This window comes from Panthera uncia, chromosome F2 (genome assembly GCF_023721935.1).
Source record: "Panthera uncia isolate 11264 chromosome F2, Puncia_PCG_1.0, whole genome shotgun sequence".
NCBI lineage: Eukaryota > Metazoa > Chordata > Mammalia > Carnivora > Felidae > Panthera > Panthera uncia.
The window spans coordinates 41,414,178-41,433,236 of NC_064812.1; the positions used below are offsets into that span (position 1 = coordinate 41,414,178).

Below are 19,059 nucleotides of genomic sequence, written 5' to 3' on the forward strand. Positions count from 1 at the left end.
GACCTTGAGATGACTACAGCCTTATGTGAGACTTCAAGTCAGAGGCACCCAGAGTCCCCAAGTCATGCCCAAATTCCTGATCCACAGAAACATAATAATAATAAATATTATTATTTATATAATAATAATAAATGTTTGTTTTAAGCCCTGGGTTTTGGAGAAATGTGTCACACAGCAGTAGCTGACTAAACAAGGTCCAACGGAGCAGGATTACTATTTGTTTTATTCACATTATCCCCGACATCTAGAAAAGGCACACAGTAGTTACTTAGGATTTTTCTGAATGAATGAATGAGTTTCAGTTGTGCTGGGAAGACGGTCTGTTTTGCTCAGGACAGTGAGGTATGCCTATGTGAGTACCAGAAACTACTTCAGCCATTTAATTACCATTTGTTAAGCCATCCTGAATGCAAAGCCAATACAGAGGGGGCAGAGCCAAGAAAATACATTCTCAGAGTCAGAGACCCAGGGAACACACCTGGCCTACCTGGGAAATTTTTTGGTTACTTGAGCAAAGTTTAAACTAGCTTGGGCTGAGTTCTCAATTCTTTGAAATGAAAAGCATCCTAACTATTACAGTTTTTATAGCATCATTTTCTCCCCTGCCCCAAATATTCTTTATTTTTTTCTTTCCTCTGCCTACCCCCTTAATGGCAGAGATTACAGTTGTGTATGCAGTTTCCATTCTCCCTTCTTCTGTATCAAGAGAACGTGATTTGGTTAAAGGAATAAGGGGCCTAGCTAAAGAACTACATTTCCCAGCCTCCTTTGAAGATAGGGCATGTGACTGAGTTCTGGCTAGTGTAAGCAAAAATTACGGGGTGGGTCTTCTGGAAAGACATTCTTTTTTTTTTTTTTCCAATATATGAAATTTATTGTCAGATTGGTTTCCATACAACACCCAGTGCTCATCCCAAAAGGTGCCCTCCTCAATACCCATCCCCCACCCTCCCCTCCCTCCCACCCCCCATCAACCCTCAGTTTGTTCTCAGTTTTTAACAGTCTCTTATGCTTTGGCTCTCTCCCACTCTAACCTCTTTTTTTTTTTTTTTTCCTTCTCCTCCCCCATGGGTTTCTGTTAAGTTTCTCAGGATCCACATAAGAGTGAAACCATATGGTATCTGTCTTTCTCTGTATGGCTTATTTCACTTAGCATCACACTCTCCAGTTCCATCCACGTTGCTACAAAAGGCCGTATTTCATTCTTTCCCATTGCCACGTAGTATTCCATTGTGTATATAAACCACAATTTCTGTATCCATTCATCAGTTGATGGACATTTAGGCTCTTGGAAAGACATTCTTAAAAGAGGCTCACTTGGCTGTCCTCTTCCGCTCTCCTGCTGCCTGAAATGTGATGGTGGGATCTGATGTGGCCATTTTATGATTGAAACAAATTTGAGGATGAAACACACACACACTAAATATGGTGGAAGAAAAGAGAGGGCCTATGTCTCTAATGAAGCCAACATACTAACCCTGAGAACCCCACCTCAGAACTTCTGTGATGAGAGAAATACAAATCCTAATCTTGTTTTTTCTGTTCTCTATAGCATAGCTGGCATAACCCTTAAATATGAACTTCCCCAGAATGTGTCCTTGTCTTCTCTTTTCATGCACACACCTTTCCTAGCTGACCTCATCTGCTCCCATGACTTCAAGAATCTCCATGACTTCTATGTAATAAAGACTCCCAAACTGATGCCTGTGCCTCCTGCCAGTTTTCCAGACTCCAGACCCAGAGTCACAAGTGACTCCTGATATCGCAACTGGATAGCACTTTAGAAGCATTGGGGGGATCGCATGGATTGTGGTTCAGGTAGATATCTTTTCCAATCCTGACTCCACAACTCGGAGTAACCTGGTGTGAGCAACGGCATCTCTGAGCCTTAGCTTTCTTACCTGTGAAATGAACATAGTAATACTACTTCATAGGGTTTTTTTGAAACAAATATATGTAAAACAGTGCTTGTCATATAACCAGCCCTAAATACCTTTAATTCTCTCCTTCCTGTCACCCATCTCCACCCCCTACCCATGTCCATTCTCTTCTTCTTACCTTCAGGTACATGTCTTCACCAACTACCCAGTCACCCAAGATAGAAATCTCGGAATCTTCTTCAGCTTCTGTCGGTCCCCATCCTTCCCTCATAGCCAATCAGTGACCAGATTCTGTTGATTTTATCCTACAACTGTGATTGTGCTCTTCTATCTCCAGTGTTACTCTTACCAGCCCTTACCTGGCTTCTTTCTTTTCTTTTTTTTTTTTTAATTTTTTTAACGTTTATTTATTTTTTTGAGACAGAGAGAGACAGAGCATGAACGTGGGGAGGGTCAGAGAGAAGGAGACACAGAATCTGAAACAGGCTCCAGGCTCTGAGCTGTCAGCACAGAGCCCGACGCGAGGCTCGAACTCATGGACCGCGAGATCATGACCTGAGCCGAAGTCGGCTGCCCAACTGACTGAGCCACCCAGGCGCCCCTACCTGGCTTCTTTCTATGGCCAACCATAGGCTCTTCACAACGTAATCTTCCACCTTTCTATCAGAGTTGTCCCTTTGGGAAACAAAACACAAAACAAAACAGGATCTTGTCTCTGCATAGCTTACGGACCTTTCCTGAATTTTGTTGCCTACAGAATAAAATCTAGATTCAAGAAACGGTCATCCGAGGCTGTCCCATTGCATCCCATTCAGCTTCTTGCTTCTCTCTCCCCAGGAACTCACCATTCTTCAGACATATTAGGCCATTTCCTGACTCTGTCTTCACAGCTTTTGGGATGTGTATGTTCCACCCTTGATCCTTTAAACCACACGGTCACCATCAATAGGTGGCCCAATAACAGTTCGAAAGTTTAAAACGTTACTCCCTGCACTTCCCCCTTTTCCTCCACCCATTCTAAAAGAATCTGTTCTTAGTCTCAGGGGAGGTTAGGCAGGTGAACAGCAGAGTTGGCCTGGAGACACTGCCCTCCTGGCTTGCATTTCCCAAGCCCACTGAGCTGAATAGGTGGGAGTGTGCCCCTGGAGGAAGCAGGGCCAGAGGGAGGTATTTCCCTAAAACCAAGATGAGATGCCTGGGCCTGGGGAGAGGAAAGAGGTCTCTGGGACCCACCAGCATCAGGGAACCTGTGCCCTGCTTTCTAGATGCACCAAAAGGTATAGCAGGCACTTGGTGGGATTACCCATGATACACCAAGGAGAAGAGATTCTACAGCCAGGGTTTTGTGTCATTGAAACAGTGGTGCAGGGGACTGAACAGCCCTGCAGGCTGAATAGCACACCAGGATTTTAGCACAGCTGTGGGTGTGGGGGGAAGCCCCAGGAAGGACTAAGATTAATTTCATACAAGCCTAATAAGATAGGGCCTGGGGCTGAAATGAAGCTGAATGATAAGAAATGAAATGGGGTATTTAGTGCTCAGAATTTCTTACTTCCTTGAGAAGCAAGCCTTGACCCATCTTCTTGGGCTCCTGCCCTGCCCCTCCCCACTTGCCCTGTGATCTCTTGCTCTTGTCTTTCTGCCCCAGATTTCTGGCTCCCTAGACCTGCTGTCAGGGGGTTTTGCCAACCCTCACAACTTCCCTCCTGGTTCTTTGGACTTTGAGCTTCCTGCAGAGCTATTGACTCTGCCAGCAGCTTGTTCCAGCATGCCCCCACCCAGCTAGGCCAGCCTCTGGCCCTGAAGGATAGGGGTGAGAAGGGACACAAGCCCAGAAAGCTTTTTTTTTTTTTTTATCTGTATCTTTTTTTTTCGATATATGAAATTTATTGTCAAATTGGTTTCCATACAACACCCAGTGCTCATCCCAAAAGGTGCCCTCCTCAATACCCATCACCCACCCTTCCCTCCCTCCCACCCCCCATCAACCCTCAGTTTGTTCTCAGTTTTTAAGAGTCTCTTATGCTTTGTAGAAAGCTTTTTTTCTCTTCTCTACCTGGCAGAACTTTACTTATCCTTCAGGGCTTTGCTCAAATGTCACCTCCTGGGAGCCTCCCCTGACCTCCCTAGGCAGGGTTCCTTCTCTGGGTTTCACAGCATCTTGCTCATACCTCTGTGCTTGTCACAATGTATTATTATTCATGTATTTACCCTGTGGCTTTTTCACCTGGAGTATGAACACTTTGGGGATAGGAACCATGTCTCATTCACCTGGCACAGTGTCAGCTGAAGAACAAGGCCTCACAAATGCTTGTTAAACGTCATTTCTCATGCAGTCCCCTAGACTCTCATGCACCATTCTATCCCGTTCCTCTGTATTGGGTAGGGATGCATCTGGCTGCAAGTAACAGAGAACCTGACTACAGTGGCCTAAATAGAGATTTATTTTTCTCACACAGAAACAAGTCTATAGGTAAGCAACTCAGAACTGTCAGACACAAAGCTTCTTCATATCTTTCTATCCTGCTGGGTTGTTTTTTTTTTAAGTTTATTTATTTATTTTGAAAGAGAGAGAGAGAGCAGGGGAGGGGCAGAGAGAGGGAAAGAGAGAATCTCAAGAAGGCTCAGTGTTCTCAGCACAGAGCACAGAGCCTGACTCAGGGCTCAAACTCACAAACTGTGACATCATGACCTGAGCCTTAATCAAGAGTCAGACGCTTAACTGACTGAGCCACCCAGCATCCCTATCCTGCTGGTTTTAATGTGTTGGTCCTAAGATGACTACTGTACCTCTGAGCATCACATATCAGTTCTAAGCAGGAAGAATTAGGAAGGGTGAAGAGCCAAGTATAACCCTTCACATCAGGAAAACACAGGTTTTCTCAGAAAACTTCTGCTTATATCTTATTGTCCAGAACTATGTCACATGACCACCCCAAGCTGCAAGGAAAGCTGAGAAGGGAGGAGCAGGCAAGGGAGAAAGTGGAGGAGCAGGGGTGTGAATGAGAACATCCTTGGGCCCAACCCCAGGCCTATGGAATCACAAATGCTGGAGGTGGAGCCCAGCATTCTGTGCTGTAATGAGCCTCTGAATGATTCCGATTCAGCTGAAGTTGGAGAACCCTAGTCCTATATTATGGCCAGTTGTATGGTAAGGAAACAGTCCTAGACTGGAATTGAAATCGCCCTTTTTTTCTTTTTAATGTTTATTTATTTTAGAGAGAGAGCAAACGAGCAGGGGAGGGGCAAAGACAGAGGGACAGAGGATCCAAAGACGCAGGCTCCATGCTGACAGCAGAGAGCTTGATTTGGAGCTGAAACTCACAAACTGTCAGATCATGACCTGAGCCAAAGTCAGACACTTAACGACTGAGCCACCCAGGTGCCTCACCCATTTTTTAAATATAATTTTTGCTACAGGCCAGCCAGGAGACCACAGTTTTCTGATCTATAAAATGGGAATAATAAAGGTTGTCCCAACTTTATTCACTGAATTGTTGTGAAGACCAATTTAAATATTGCAGATGAGGGGCACCTGGGTGGTTCTGTCAGTTAAACATCTGATTCTTGATTTCGACTCAGGTCATGATCTCATGGTCTGTAAGCTGGAGCCCGGCATCAGGCTCTGCACTGATGGTACAGAACCTGTTTGAGATTCTCTCCCTCTCTCTCTGCCCCTCCCCTGCTCGTGCCCCTCCCCCCTCTCTCTCTCTCAAAAAAAAAAAAAAAAAAACTTTAAAAAATAAAATAAATATTGCAGATGAAAACATACTGAAAAATTAAGTCATGGGACAATGGTACTGATTTTGGAAATTTAGAAGTTCTGAGTTCAGTTTATGTAACTGATGTATTCAGCAGAGTAGAAAAGCCTGGGAAAAGCAAAACTATCTGTACAAAGTATGAAGAGATAAAAAAAATTACGACAGTAAAGGATGAAAATAGAAATTGAAACCACAGACGTTCAAAATACACTGTTATCAAAAACAAATGTTTGCATCAGCCCCTGTTGTTGCTGCTACAGGTGGTTTCCATGAGAGGAAAGAGGACATTCGTGGTTTCAAAACAAACACTTTGGAGGATAATGAGATGGAGTATTTAAGGGAAAGGGTTGGTAAGAAGATATGAGACAAATGTAAGGGATTTGGTGTTCTACCATTTGGATTAAAAATACTGAGATGCCGGGGCGCCTGGGTGGCTCAGTCGGTTAAGCGTCCGACTTCCGCTCAGGTCGTGATCTCGCGGTCCATGAGTTCAAGCCCCGCGTCAGGCTCTGTGCTGACTGCTCAGAGCCTGGAGCCTGTTTCGGATTCTGTGTCTCCCTCTCTCTCTGACCCTCCCCCATTCATGCTCTGTCTCTCTCTGTCTCAAAAATAAATAAACGTTAAAAAAAAATTAAAAATAAATAAATAAATAAAAAATACTGAGATGCCATTGAGCACCAAGTAGATTGTCCGTCCCTCACTGTAGGAAAACCTGCTCATTCAGTTCCATGTTTATTCATTCCACAACAGTCGCCCATGCAACCAACACTGTATTTCATCGGTGAATTGGGATGGTTCATCAGCTGCTCACCAGGCCCCAGGGAAGTCACAGAGTGACATTTGCCTTCAGATAAACTCCTTAGGTTGGGTTATTGCTGTGACTGAAATAGCAGAGCCATCCCAACAGTGGGAGATTGACCTGTCTGCTGAAGTGAAAACCACAGTGTCAAGAATGAAGTGTTGACAAAACAAAAAACATACACTGAAAGACAAGGACTTGTACACTACAAATGGGTGGATTCTGTAACAGGTGAGTTGTAGCTCAATAAAGAAGAAAAGAAAGAAAGAAAGAAAGAAAGAAAAAAGAAAGAAAAGGAAAGAAAGAAAGGAAGAAAGAAAAAAAAGAAAGAGAAAGGAAAGGAAGGAAGGAAAGAAGGAAGGAAGGAAGGAAGGAGGGAGGGAAGGTAGCAAAAGAGAATGAAGTGTTTACAGGCGGAGATCCTGTGACTGGGAGGCTATGCAGCCGCTAAGAGACACTGTGTGGTGTGTGTGTGTATGTGTTAAATTTGTCCGTACAAAATGTGAGGCCAAGGTTTATTTACTGATTGATTTGTTTAACATCTGGGCTCCAGCATGCAAGTGCTATGATAAGAGAGTTTGTAGAAGCAAAATCACAAAGCCACATGCTTCTTGGCTCTGGTGAAAGAGGGTAGCAATCTGCATACGGAAAGCTGATGATGTAACTGTCTGAAACTGGTGGTGACCTGAAGCCAAGCTTAGTCCAGATAAATAGGCCAATTCCAGGGCACAGATCAGAAATATTCAACCACTTTGGGGACTGGACTTCCTGAGGGTGTTTTCTTTCATCAATCAGTCAAATAGAGCCTCACCCGTTTCTCCTCCTTCCCCTTCTGTGAACCCCTCACAACCTCCCTCACCCCTGCAAGTGGTAATAGGTGGCCAGGACAGCTATAATTCCATATGTGAACACGTTTCCTTTGTTGTGTTACTCTCCTTCCTTCCTAGGGGATTGTTCTGGTTATTGCTGCTCCCAAGAACAGGTATTGAAATATAGTCAGTGGGACAGTATGTTTTGGGGTTAAGATCTTTGGGATCAGGTGCAAGCCCTACCCTTCACAAGTTAGTGACCTGGATAAGTCATTTAACACCTTTTGATCCCATCCCTTCTCTGGTATTCAAGAACTTTCTTCTGAAATAACCCCCTCTCTCCTGCAGCCACAGTCTCAGATTATCGTGCCGTTCTTGCCAGCAATACCAGCGACTGGAACTTCTCCCGTAGTAAAAATCCAAAATAAATACAAAACCTCCCTGTCTCCCCATTTGGAGAGAATGTCTTTAGTTCCACCTTAATCCTTTGTTCTGTTCTCCTTCACAACAAAATTCCTAAAAAAGAATTGCTTAGGGGCACCTGGGTGGCTCGGTTGGTTGACTGTCTGACTCTTGATTTTGGCTCAGGTCATGATCCCGAGAGTGGTGGGATCCAGCCCTGGATCAGGCTCCGTGTGAGAGTCCAGCCTGATTAAGATTCTCTCTCTCTCTCTCTCTCTCAGGGCAGCTGGGTGGCTCAGTCCCTTAAGTGTCCCACTCTTAATTTCGGCTCAGGTCATGAAGTGGTTTGTGAGACTGAGCCCCACGTCAGGCTCTGTGCTCACAGCACGGAGCCTACTTGGGATTCTTTCTCTCCCTCTCTCTCCCTCCCTCTCTCCTTCTCTCTCTCTCAAATAAACTTTAAAAAAAAGATTCTCTCTCCCTCTGCCTCCCTACCCTGCTAACTCTATTATATAAAAGAATTAAAAAAAAAAAAAAGAATTGCTTAGTGTACAGGCTGAATTGTGTGTGACCCCCCCCCCAGCCCCAAAATTAATATGTGGAAGCCCTAGCCCTCAGCACCTCAGAAGGTGATTATATTTGTAGACAAGGCCTTTAAAGAGGTTTACATTAAACCAAGACAGTCTGATTGGGACCAATCCCAATCTGCCATATTTACCAGAAGAAAGTAGGACGCAGACAACACAGAAGGAAGTCCATGCAAGGACACAGGGAGAAGGCAGCCATCTGCAAGTCACGGAAAGAGGCCTTAGGAGAAACCAATCCTTCAACACCGTGATCTTGGACTTCCAGCTTCCAGAACCGTGAGAAAATAAATGCCTGGTGTTTAAGTCACCCTTCTGCAGCACTCTGTTATGGTAGCCATAGCAAATTGATACTCTTAGCACCACTGACCACCATCTTGCTGGAGCCAGAGACCATTTGACTGTCCTTAATCATATTTGACTTCTCCACACTCAGTCCCAATTTCCTTTCTAAAGGCATTTTTGGCACTTAGATTCCAGGTTACCTCACTCTAATTTTTCTCTCCCCTAATCAGCTGCTACTTCTCAGTCTTCTCCGCTAATATTCCTTATCCTTCTTTCTTGTAAATATCAGAGCCCTAGGCCCAGGCCTCAGCCCTCTTCTCTGTTTAGATCCTCTCTCTGGTCATTCCATCCAATTCTGTGGCTTTAAATATTATTTAAAAGCTGGTAAGTCACACATTTATGTTACCAGCCCCTACCTGTGCCTTTAGCTCTGCACTCAAATATGCAATTGCCCACAAGATTTCCCCCTAGATTTCCAAAGAGCATCTCAAACTCAACATGTCTGAAACTCTAATGGCCCATCACATTTAGAATGAAATCCAAACTTCTCATCCCTGCTTGCACGTTTCCTCATGACCTTTCTGACCTCATCTTCCACTGCCCTCCTCCCTCACCACCCTCCAGCCACACTGCTGGCCCTCTATGCACACACTTACTGTTCCTTCTGCCTCTACTACTAGTCACTGGATAGAGCCTCACAGAGCTTACTTACTCCTTTACATCATTCAGGGCTTGGCTCAAAATTCACCTTCTCGACCCACTGTCTCACATATCACTCTCCTAAAGGTTGTAGAACTCAGTACTCTCAGGTTACCCTTATAACATTTTAATAACCTCATACTATAGTGTCAAGCATTATATTAAATGTTTTATATGCATGATCTCATTTAATCCTCAGGACCACCTGGTAGAGACAATCTTATCTCCACTTGCAAATGAAAAACTAAGGCTAAGAGAGGTCAAATCCAAGGTCATAGAGCTTGCACTAAGGTCTGATTCCAAAACTAGTACTCTTAACCATTAGAAACAGCTGCTTCTCACTTTAAATGCTATTCTTAATTATGGACGGTATGGCTTCCAGGCTTGATTGGTTTCAGTTGCACTTGTGTTTGAGCAGCTAAAGTAACTCAGGGGTATCGGTGTGTGTTGGGGAAGGTCTTATTTTCCAAACTGTGGCTTTAAACGTTCAGATAATACAAAATGCAGGTTAAGTAGGGACAAATTCAAACATGGGTCTAGACCTCTGTGGCTTGCTTGTATAGACTTATTAAAGAAGATGAGAGCATTTTGTCCTTAACCTTGTTGGGTTTTTTTAGGCTCAAGTTCTGAGAAGCTATTAAAGCTTTTAAGCTTTAGATTTTTCCTTTAAAAAAAAATCCTATTTCCACAAGGTGATTGGAAACAAAACCCTTACAATAAAGTCCTTAGGAAAAGGTCTGTGTGCTGGTGAAAACAAATATTTATCGAACACCTAATGTCCCAGACACTTTACTGATTTCATTGTCTCTCCAAGTTGGTATTATTTTCCTGCTCTTCCAGTTGAGGACACTGAGGGACTCAGAAGGTAAGTAATGTCCCCATACGGAGCAGGAACCCCCCAGTTTCCTCCTCTTGCTTACCACATGCTCCAAAGTGGTTTTGCCTTCCCAGCATGCAATGTAATTGATTACCTGAGGCCCATTCCATGACTCCTGTTCTCCAGGCTCTGAAATTTAGTTCCATGCTATGGTAAACATGAAAAGTTACTTCCTAGGGACCTATGTGCCTTTCTGGAAGTGTTGCAGAAACCCAAAAGACTGCAAAGGAATTTATTTTTTTTTTAATTTTTTTTTTCAACGTTTTTTTTAATTTATTTTTGGGACAGAGAGAGACAGAGCATGAACGGGGGAGGGGCAGAGAGAGAGGGAGACACAGAATCTGAAACAGGCTCCAGGCTCCGAGCCATCAGCCCAGAGCCTGACGCGGGGCTCGAACTCACAGACCGCAAGATCGTGACCTGGCTGAAGTCGGACGCTTAACCGACTGCGCCACCCAGGCGCCCCAAGGAATTTAAAGTTCTCATAGATCTGTGGGTCTGCTCAGGTAACCAACAGATACCAGATCACACCCAATTCTCAGTTGACACTGTTTCGTTCAAGAACAGTGCTATTCCTCGAGCACAAAAACTCTTCTGCCTCCAGCCTTTGCAGTGGCTCTTCTGGCTGCCTAGGCTACCCTTTCCCCTCATGTCTGCCCTCCTGTTCTGGCTGCTCAAGTGCTACCTCATCAAAGACGCCTGCCTGACCATCCTATGTCCCCACCAGCCTCTCTAACCCTTTACCCAGCTTTGTTTTTCTTTGCAGCACTCATTGCATTATATACTTACTTGCTTATTGTTTCTCTTCCACTAGGTGGAAACTTCTTGATGGCTGAGAGTTTGTTTTGTTCACTACTGAGTCTCTGGTGCCTGGCATAAACTAGGTGCTCATTAAATAATTATTGGAGGCATGAATGGATTCTGTGAATACAATAGACCTGAATGAATGGGTGGATGGGGCTTAACCACTACAGGTCTATATATTTATGTGTTCCCTCTTCCTGAGCTACAAAGGGAAAGAAATGGCTACTCCTACCAAAGAGGACTAAAGCAGAAGAGGCCCCAAAAGAACAGAAACCAAAAACCCTCCTGCCTCAGATTATCAACATGCTTAGGTCTTTTGCCAAAGCCATGAACAATCTGGACATTTAAGAACGTAAATTAATCTTGCAAAATGTAGTAGATATTTAAGGTAGTTAATTCCAGCAAAAAGAATAACCCAAAAACAAGTTTCCTTAAATAGGAAGACCATGTAAGTGGTGTACAGCTTATGTAAGTACCAATCATATTATCTGCATCATCCTTTTAAGAAGAGCAGAAAGACACATTCTACTCAAGCTGTCCCCATAATAGAGCAATTCATGGCTACAGACCCCACCCGGGGCTGCCTCTGGCACATGGCAACAGTTGGGCAGTGACCCAGAAGTAGGCATGTGAGTGAAGAGTTAGCTTTGGCAGCAGGAGTTGTAGAAGACCTGACCTGCACTCACACAGGTAGCCACTGCAACTGCCCTTTCACCCGGTTGGGTCTACCCCACGTAACTGTTCCCTAGGGCTTTGCGGCTCCCTAGGGCTGGGATGGTGTATACAGGGACATTCTGTATCATGTATCCAGGCCATATGTATTAAGGATGTGATTAAGGATAATCATCATAAGGATGATTCCCTTTCTGCTCTGCAGCTAAGTTTTAATACAGTTTAAAATAATTGAGTACTTATTTGTGCATTCACCTAAAAACTAAGAAGCCTTTAAATTCAGGACTTTAGAGGAACTGGAGAGAGCACTGTGTGTCTGGGAGACTGTCATCGATCACTCATAATCCAGCCTATGCCACCACAGCCCCAAGGGCTCTTCTCCCCAAATACTGGCTGCTGAATGGGCTAGGCCCACCTCCCTTCTCCTTTCTGGTGCCTCAGCCAGAACACAGGCTCTTTTCATTTTGAGGATTTTGTTTCTAATCACCATGTGAACATAGGTAGGATATAGGGTTAAAAAAAAAAAACGAATATGCAAGAGTTATAAGGTTCCAGGGGCTGGGAAAGCTGTTAACACCTATGGCCCTGGTATCATTTCTGACTTCTTCCTGAGATGGTAAGGGCATCCCAGTTAGATTTGTTTTCTGTTTTTTTATTTCAGAAAGTAGAGCACCAAACCTCTGGCTTCCTTCTGTTTCAGGCTTTCTGGAGACCATGAGAGACCCTTTCTTTTCTTCTCTTAGAACAGATTTCACTGGAATTCCAAGTGATTGCTCTTCTAAAATGCAATTAAACAAAAACTCTTCTGTCTTTCCCAGACACTTGACAGCATGCTGGATGGACGATACAAGCCCAACAGGCTGCATTTGCTGATGGACCGATTGTAAATTGCCTGAGCGGACTTCACTTTCAGACCCTCCTCAGTATAGACTGGGCAACTTGTTGCTTTATTGTCCTGAGCTTGCCCTGAGTAGCCACCCAGTGGGGTTCTCCATCTGTGGCTTGGTAGGAAGCAACATTCTTTAGCAGCCTTGAAGCAACTGGCAGGGCAATGGCCACAGCCTGCCTTTGTAAGCAGGAGGCAGGGGCATTAACTGTATTGTTTCTGGATGTTGGCATAAATGTGGCCCTGCCCTGTGGTCCTTCACAACAAAACTTGAGGTTGAATCCCTTTTGTTAGGGTAGATAAGGGAGTGTATTGAGCTCCATGGAAAACAGACAGGAGGACTCTGACAGATGGGGAAAGGGTCACCCCCACAGCAGAGAGTCAGCCTGGACGTGGGTACTATAGCAACCTGCTGAGAATTATCCTGCCTATTAAAGGATGGTTGGATTCACTGGGTCTGCCCAGGCAGGGAACCTGGCTGGGTCTTTGTCAGCAGACGAGAAGCTGGTGTGCAGCTGTGTGATTTGACAGTTTGGTTGTATTCAGACAGCTCTATGTTGTGGAGATGACATTACTCCTGGGTCTGACCGCATGCATCTATGTAAACCAGTGGCATACCCGAGGAGGGAGTCAGTGGGAGCAATCCACTCCCAGTGCAGACAGTAAGCAGAAAATTTCTGTGTGTGTGCTTGTCTGTAGAAAATTTTCAAACAATAATAAAACTAAGTAAAAGTCAGTTTGCTTTTTATTATTTTCATGCTCCAACAGTTCCAAACAATGCACAGGGATAGAATACTTCTCCCTCATAGGGACAGACTTCTCCCACACCCCCTCTCTCACCCCCTTGGTACGCTACTGGGATAAACAAGCACCGGGTGGGGAGATTACAAATCAGTGAGAGGGTAAACAGAAAGCAAATGACCCCTGAGATAAGAAGTTTTTTTTTTATCCCCCAAATTCTACTTTGTGGAGTTTAGAGAAGGTTGATCTGTCTGCCAGGGGCCTTCCTATTGTTTAGCTTTGCGTTTTGGTTATCTATTGCTGCTTGTAAAACCATACCAACATTTAGTGCCTTAAAACAACAGTCATTTATTTGTTTGTGATTCTGCAGTTTGACAGGGCTCAGTGAGGATGGCTCATCGTTGTTCCCTGTGGCATCTGCTGGAGTTGGAACTTCCTAGAGGGCTTTTTCACCCCTATGTCTGGTATCTCAGGTACCATGAGCTAAATAATCTAGGGGCTGGCCAGGCATGTCTCTCTTTCCATGTGGCCTCTCCACGTAACTATATGCTTGGGTTTCCTTGCAGCATGGTGTTCTCTTCTTATGCGGTAGCAGGCTTTCCCCAGAATGCAAAGCAGAGGTTGTCAGGTTTGCTTAGTGTCTGGTCTTAGACATGCTAGAAACATTATGTCTGCCACATTCTATTGGTCAAGGCAGTCACAGGTCCAGCCCAGATTCAAGGGGAAGAAAAACAGTCTCCACTTCATGATGCAAGAAATATTATTGTGACCCTCTTTGGAAGCATCATCTACCTCACATTGTTTTCTCCATCATAACAAAGTATTGTATGCTTTCACATTTTGCCTTTAACAGTGATAAACCTTATCAGATTGGAAAAGGTAGGTCTCAAATTACGAATTAGACCTTTAGAATTATCGTGCCTTTATTCTGAATGGGAAGATGGTCTCTTCATGGATTCCTAAGGAGCAAGAGTTTATGGAGCTCCAAAGATAGCAATGATATTAGAAAATATTGGGGTGAGCCTGATTTGCCAAAACCTAAAATCTAAAGCACACTCAATTCCATGAGATTGTCCAATCCAAGTTACAGCCTCAGTCTACCTCCTGAGGAAAGTTCAAATGGCCACCTTATTTTTGTTATTACTTCTGGGTATCAGAAAATCCCCTGAACTTTGAGTTACATCCTTTAAAACCAGGATTCTTGTGAGAGTCAGAATGGTGAGAGCCCTTCAGACACTGTATGATTATATCTGTGAGCAGTTGCTATAAATTTCGCCCTGGGTCAGAGAATTGCATCTCAGTCCAAACAGGAACCAGGAGAGAAGAGATGCATCAACATGACTCCCTTGTCTCTGCCAGACACAGTTAATCCATCCATCTGCATACAGAACTTTGATTTGGAAAGCATCTGTTGGCTCACCCTTTCATTCTCTTCTCACTATAAATAACCGGTGAGCAGGTAGGCCCCATGTGAATGCCAACGGTATGCAGGTATGACAACAGTAAGAGGTCAGAGCTTCCGTGGGTCACTCTCGAGCTTGGATGCAGAGCCTAGGGAAGAAGCAGCTCTCCACGCTCCCCTCCCTCCAGGGTTCTTCAAGTCTGCTGGAGCAGAAGCCCGGCCAGATCACTGACCTCACTGCCTTCAGGTTTGGTCTCATGGCCTCTTCTGCTCTGCCTGCCTGCAGGTTGAATCCTGAGCCTGCAGGCAAGTTCGGTCAGCTCCCAGTGTCAGTCACCACAGGGTGCTGGGGACTGGCTCAAAAAGGAGGCTAAGGGGGCCAGCATCCCCTGTACCTAGAACCAGACTTTCCTTCCCAAGAAGGCCAAGAAGCGGGTCTGGAGCTGCCTTTACAGAGCCATGTCTAAGGCTTTACCCCTATATTGGCCTGAACAGGCCTCTTGGGGTCTCTGGCCTCCATCACTCTCAACGCCTTTTTTTTTTCTTTTTTTTTTCTGCTCACAGCAAAAACTGCTGTGTCCCTCAGTGCCCCAACCCCTTGGCCCCTGCCCCCTTACTGGGGCAGACGGGCCACTGGGGTCGGGCTCTTCCTCTCACCTTTCCCGTTCTCCTCACACTCCCGCGGGTTCCCATTTCTGTTCGCCCCCAGGCCCGCCTGGCCTCCCCTCCCCTCCCAGTGGCCCCAGTGCCGGCACCCACCCCCTCACACCCTTCTCGCCCTCCCTTCCGCTCGCCCCTCTTCTCGCCCCTCGGCTTTTGTTGCCCGGGCTTGTTTCTAACTTGAGAGCGTCGCCCGGCTCGGCGCCAGGTCACGTGCGTTAGTGACAACCTCTCGCAGGGCGGCCCCGGGCCCCCCGCGCCGCCGATTGGTGGGATCGGGCCTGGCGCGGCCCCGGGGCGGGGCGGCCGGGCGGGCGGGGCGGCCGGGCGGGCGGGCGACCGGGCGGGCGGGCCCGACGGGCGGGCGCAGCGGCCGATCAGCTGTTCCGAGCGCTGCACAACAACAAAAGGAGCGAGACGGGCGGCCGGCGGCCAGCCGCTCAGCACCACGACCGCCGGACCTGCCCCGCGCCCCGCGCCCCGCGCCCTGCGCCCGCCGGCCGGGGAGCCGCAGCTACCTCAGCAGAGCCCCGCGCCCGTGCGCGCCGGTCCCCTCCGAGCGGCGCGCCCGCTTCCCTCGCCGCCGGTCCCCGCTGCCGGTGGGGCCCACGTAAGTGCGGGCGGGGCCGGCGCCCCGGGCCGCTCTCTCCCGCCGTCCCGCGGGCCTCGGGCCGGGCACCCTCCGCGCCTCCCGCCTCCTCCCCTGGCGGCGGCCGGCCCGAGGCCCCGGGTGCGGGCGGAGGCGGACGAGCCCGGCGCTGGGCGGCGGGTGGGTGTTCAGTTTCTGTCTCCTCCCGCGAGCTTGGCCTGTTTTCTTGGCCGCGGCGGGACCTCCTCCTCCCCTTACTCCTCCTCCTCCTCCTCCTCCTCCTCCTCCTCCTCCTGCTCCAGCACTCGGCCGTTGGACTGGCGTCGGGGGCTGCGGGAGGAGCGACCTCGGCGCCCCGCTCCGCCGGCCCGGCGGCCCTGCGCTCCTCGCCTCCTCCGCCAGCCCTCGCGACACCGGCTCGCTCCCGGTAGCACCAAGGGTCCTGCGGCGCCGGGGAACCCCCCTTTCTTGCCCGGCGACCAGCGCCTGAGTGTCCCAGGTGTCCGCCTGTCCGCCGCATGTCCCCTGACCCTGCCTGATCTTACACATCACTATATGAGATTGCACCTGTGGAAAGGACACTGCACTTGCCCGTCAGGAGTAAAATCCTAATCGTTTTGGTCGCTGACGCTGATTGGGACCTTACTCTGTGCCAGATACGACATCGAGGGCTTTACGTGCATTATCTCCGTTGCTCCTCGCAGAGACCCTCTGAAGTAGGCTTTATTATCTTGTGGATAGGAAACCCGAGGCCCAGAGAGATTAAGTTATTTTACTCGAGGCCACACAGCCAATTAAAAGGAAACGGTGTTTTCTCTTTCAAAGTTGCAGATGAATTTATATGTGGGCATGCCTCATTTTGTATTGTATTTCGCAATTACCTCTTTCGTCATCTTCTGTGCCAATTCCAAATTAGAGTGGGTTAAGGAAGAGCCCCTTTCCATCTGTAACTTCCAAGAACTTGGGCATTTGTTGGTAAAAGAGCCTTTTCTGAATGCAGAGTAGTTTCCGAAAAGGGGAGGAGAAAGTGACCCATAGGGTCATTGAACAGTCCTAATAATGAGGTACCCCCAGATCCTGAAATCATTTGCGTGGTAATTGAAATACATTTTTCATTGCAGATGTGAAAATCCCGGGGAAGCTTTTGATTTTTAAGTCACAGCCACTATCATTCTGAATGTGCAGCATAATTTTTAAGAGCTCCTATCTGGAACCAAGACCTCATTAATTTATATGACCAAGGTCTCTTTTGTTTTTTCATCCCATCTTTTGTTCTTTTCTGTGAATGCTTGCTTGCTCACTCAATTGTTCCCTCCTGTTTCTCTTGGGAATGGTCCTACTTTCAAAATTTGAGGTTAACAGGCTAGGAGTTACCGCTTATTGCTGTCTTTGTCCACTGGCATTCAGCCTTCAGGGCAGACAGTGGTGGGTCCCTGAGAGGAAAAGCTCCCCATGACCAGTTGAATAGGCGGAGTAGGAGTGGAGCAAGCAAGGGCAGCTTTCTTGGCTTGGTTTTTCTGCAGTTTAAAATCAATTTTAAATTGAATGAGCGTATTTATTTTTCTAAAATAGGGAGGGTGGGATATAAAGAGAAAAATCATTTTGAGGCTGCTTTTCAGTGAAGACGTGTTAGTTCAGCCACCTGATATTTCGAAACTGTCAAGAAGCCACAACTGTACACATAGTTCGAAGTTAGATCATCAAAGTTGTGGGTTTTTTTTTTTTTTTTTAATTTAAAAATGTTGTTTTTGGAGCCGCCTACTGGCAGCCAAAACCAACTGAAAAGCACTGTTCTCTGAAATTCATAGAGCCCAAGTTGAGGCTGGAAGGAGCCTGAGCAAAATGATGTGCAGGGAAAAGCAAGACACTTGGAACCACACAGACTTATGCTCTATTGCTGGCTCCACACCTGACCAGCTCTATCACTCTCAAGCAAGTTACTTAATTTCTGAGCCTAGTTTCCTTATTAGTAAAATGTGACAAATAAGTACCTCAACTCACTGTTATATATCACAAGTATTCAGTAGATTGTAGCTGTAATTATTATATAAACAGTTTGTAGATAAAGGCATTCTGACCCAAAGGTGCTAAATGGCTTACAGTCACACAGCTGGCGTGGAATGGAGTTAAATATTCCAAGTTATATTTCATATTCTGAGTTAATACTTAACTGGCTGCCTGCTATGTGGCAGGCTCTATTCTAAGGGATACACACTTAATCCTCACATTGGCACTATCTTCTCCATTTTAGGGATGAAAAAACTGAGGCACCAAAAGGTTACTAAATATCTTAACTTCATACAAGTTGCAAGTAGCGTAGCCAAGATTTCATACACAGCAGGGTAACTCCAGAGCCACACTACCTGTTGGTTGTTTGCCTGTCTCAAAAATAAGATAAATTATACTAACAAGCTCTTCTAGACTAGCAACGCCTTTTCTGAGTTCTCGAACTAGAATGCTCTTCCTCTTAAGTATTAAACTTAAAGGTATTAAACCACCTTTCTGCCCACTGAGCATTTCTAACTCATGTAATAATATGAAAAACATTAATGATAAAATGTTAAGTAACAAAGCAGGAAACAGCATTGTGCCTTCACTAGACTTTATGGTAAAAAGAAACCTTATGTGTAGAAGAAGCTAGAAGGAAATGCATAATACACCAACAGTGATTGTAACAAGGCAGTGGAAATATTTCCTTATTTCCTTATTCCAAACTTCCTATAATGTAGTTAATTTTATAAGGAAAAAGACGTGTGTGTGTGTGAGAGAGAGAGAGAGAGAGAGTGAGTGAGTGTGAGTAAGTGAGTGAGTGAGACAGGGACAAAGCTGCCTTCTTAAAATGCTGGTGCCCAGATACTTTGTTTCTTTTCTCCACTGGGATGAAACTGCCCTGGCAGGTTGGCTGAGGTTGGTTAGTTATGGTGTGGAAAGCTTGCACATGCCTCAAACAGCAGTACTACCTTACCAGTCTTCTTTGCCCCTCCCTCTTTGCTGAATTCCAGAATTTTATTTGTAAATTTGTCCTCTTAGGACAACTTCTTTCTCTGGAATTTTCATTTTAGTTTTATCCATTGCCCTAGAGTTGTAAATATCAACAAGTCCACAACAGGGGTGACTGGCTGGCTCAGTCCAGTAGAGCATCCAACTAGATCTCAGGATGAGTTTGAGCCCCATGTTGGGGGTTTACCTTTTAAAAACTTAAAATTTTT

The 19,059-nt window shown here is 46.0% G+C and overlaps 1 protein-coding gene across 12 annotated transcripts in view; it reads left to right on the forward strand.

Moving 5' to 3' along the window:
- TP53INP1 (tumor protein p53 inducible nuclear protein 1) overlaps window positions 1-19,059 on the forward strand; it is a 155,269-nt gene that overhangs the window by 121,134 nt on the left and 15,076 nt on the right. Inside the window, exons 1-2 of one of the 12 annotated variants that reach the window (XM_049633112.1) lie at window positions 15,619-15,871; window positions 16,972-17,092. The exons of 9 other annotated variants lie outside the window; for them this stretch is intronic. The gene's annotated coding sequence lies outside the window, so the exon portion shown is untranslated. Of the gene's footprint in view, window positions 1-15,618; window positions 15,872-16,268; window positions 17,093-19,059 lie in introns of those variants that run through there. 2 more of the 12 variants (XM_049633103.1, XM_049633108.1) reach the window with 2 other exon arrangements.